This window comes from Mobula birostris, chromosome 2 (assembly GCF_030028105.1).
Source record: "Mobula birostris isolate sMobBir1 chromosome 2, sMobBir1.hap1, whole genome shotgun sequence".
Lineage (NCBI taxonomy): Eukaryota > Metazoa > Chordata > Chondrichthyes > Myliobatiformes > Myliobatidae > Mobula > Mobula birostris.
Genome location: NC_092371.1, coordinates 139768811 through 139771582, shown reverse-complemented (window position 1 = coordinate 139771582; position 2772 = coordinate 139768811). Strand labels below are relative to the sequence as shown.

Below are 2772 nucleotides of genomic sequence, written 5' to 3'. Positions count from 1 at the left end.
ATCCTGTGAAGTGGCCCCCTCCCCCCCAAACCAGATGGTGTTGCAGCCAGTCAGAATGCTCTCTACGGTACACCTGTAGAAATTTGCAAGCGTCTTAGGTGACATACCAGAATCATGATCGTGAAAATGAAAGCCGAAAATAAAAATGCATGTTCAAAAATATTTAAATATTTAAAATATTTAAAGGCATTCTAAATGCTTGCAGGTGATTTATTTTTTGTTGTTTAAAAGTGTAATCAATGTTAACTACTGATTTATTTTTAATAGTTTTTGGAAATTCAGAAGGACTTAATATTGCCTGCACCTCTGTTATGAGATGCAGAAAACCTTAACAGCGGCTATGTCACCCAGTCCAACATCTGCCCAGCATCTGTGGAAAGAGAAACACTATTAATGTTTCAGCTCTAAAATGGAGGGTCTTTGACCCAAAATATTAACTCTGTTTATCTTTCTATAGATCCTGCTGACTTGTTGAGACTTTACAAAATTTTGCTTCAGATTTGCAGTATCTGCAGCTTTCTAATATGCATCTTCATTGTAAATTGCAGCCTCAACTCCCAGCACCTGGCATTCTGCACAAACCTGCTAACTGTATTCGGCAGGCTGACTAGATGGTATCCTTCGTGCCTTCCCCATTCATCAGATTGTGGGAAAGTCACATGACTGGCCTTTAGGCATGCTGATAATGTCAGCCAAAAAGCTACATACCCCTCTCTCATCAAATCAACTACAATTTATTATGAAGCCTGCATGTAAGGATTATCATAGACATGTTCCAACAGCAAGTATGAGTGGGATCCATTCAAAATAATTCATTTCTTCTTTTTTTTTGCCAATGTCAACTATATTTCAAGTCATCATAGCGGGGTACTGGGAAAAGTTTTCAATAAGCAATAATCGCGCCTCGGGTAAACCTCATCGGCTACAATACTGCCACTGCACAAAAATAATTCATATTAACTCTCTTCAAAATATATATAATAAATATATCTGAAGAAAGCACTAAATCAGCTGTACCTATTCATTTAGATATTTGTTTAAGCCATTGCTTCAACAATTAACAATGTCCTGGGGTATTTGTCATGAGAAGTGGAAAATATTTTATATTGGAAGCATGTGATCATCTTTTGGCCTATATCTCAACTTTCTCTAACTAATTTCAATTTAGAGGATAATTAATGATTCAATGAGCTATTTTGATCCAAATTTGAATATACCGCTTAGAACTAACATAATCGCTTGTGTATGTGACTTGAAATTAACAACCCAACCCATAAAAAGGCAAGTAAAATATGAACTTAATGCCCAGAAACTTAAATAAGCAATTTGCAACACCATTATCACTGACTTTGTCTCATTTTCCGCATTCCAATGTCCATCCACACTGAAATGGCATTTTCCTCTCCCGAAAACGGAGCTTTTCTAAAACACTCTCCAGTGTGTAAATCCGAAAACGCCGGTTGGGCGGCGTAGTGTGTACGGGGTAACCGGAGCTTTTTAAAAACGCTATCATGACATGCCGGAACAGATGGTGGTGGCAGCGCGGCATTTCATTGTTTTCTTGAACACATATAGCGTTCCTTATAGCGGTTGAGGATGTCGTTGTAGTTGGTTTGGCACGACTCCCAGTCCACATTCTCCACTGCTTTGCTGACTTTGTAGTCGTTTGTAACTCGCAGAAGCAGCTCAACTTCATTGTCTGTCCAAACGAAGAAGTCCGGTCTGATTTTTCCAGCGGAGGTTTTCTTTGTATTTCTCGACGACATTGTTGAAAACTTTCTTTCGCTGTTGTTGTAGGTACTGTAGTTTTTGACCAATGGAAATAGCGCAACGCCACCACAGAAACGGAAATACAGTAGTATACCGTTTCCTCTTCGCTTGTTTTCTGTAGGTGTGTCCTGCGCATGCCCAGTAGGAGGAGATTTGCCCAAATACTCACTTTAATGTGGACGGAGGTATTTTCAAAAATGCCTGGAGTGGACGCCTATCATTTTTATATGAAACTGGCGTTTCCAAAATTATCTGGTCTAGTGTGGGCGTAGCCTCAGTCCAAAGTCCCTCAACCTAGCATTTCTGGTGCCCCAAGTACTCTTGTGAAACTTAGACTGTTGGAAGGGAAGGCCTCTGTGATGTAGACAGGAGATACACCTTTCAGACGCATGGCAATGAAGCATTAAGAGACACTTCACACAGCCAAGTAGACAGCCATTGTTACAGCAGTTAAATGATCACCAATCAACTCCACCCTCCCTTCCTAAAACATTAAGTACTGCTTGGGTCAGCTGATCTAAAATCTTTACTTCAGGAGTACGATTCCCAAGCGGGTGTAGTCATAGAGAGTAGTGGACATGTAGGAGTACAAACAAACAATTGTGGCATGGTGCTCGGAGAAGTCATTAAAATGTTAATGGACTCCTGTACTTTATTAAAAAAAGGGTATGGGGTAGAAAGTCAAAAAGACTGTGTTGAACTCCTGTGAAACATGAGTAGGACAGCGACTAACAGGAATTCTGCAGATGCTGGAAATTTAAGCAACACACATCAAAGTTGATGGTGAACGCAGCAGGCCAGGCAGCATCACTAGGAAGAGGTACAGTCAACGTTTCAGGCTGAGACCCTTCGTCAGGACTAACTGAAGGAAGAGTTAGTAAGAGATTTGAAAGTGGGAGGGGGAGGGGGAGATCCAAAATGATAGGAGAAGACAGGAGGGGGAGGGATGGAGCCAAGAGCTGGACAGGTGATTGGCAAAGGGGATATGAGAGGATCATGGGA

At 40.9% G+C, this 2772-nt stretch overlaps 1 non-coding gene across 1 annotated transcript; it reads right to left on the bottom strand.

Annotated features, from left to right (window-relative positions):
• Positions 1 to 804: 804 nt before the first annotated feature.
• Positions 805 to 948, bottom strand: LOC140194323 (U4 spliceosomal RNA). The gene has a single exon (XR_011885173.1). It is a non-coding gene; the product is annotated as a U4 spliceosomal RNA (small nuclear RNA).
• Between the last annotated feature and the right edge of the window lie 1824 nt (positions 949 to 2772).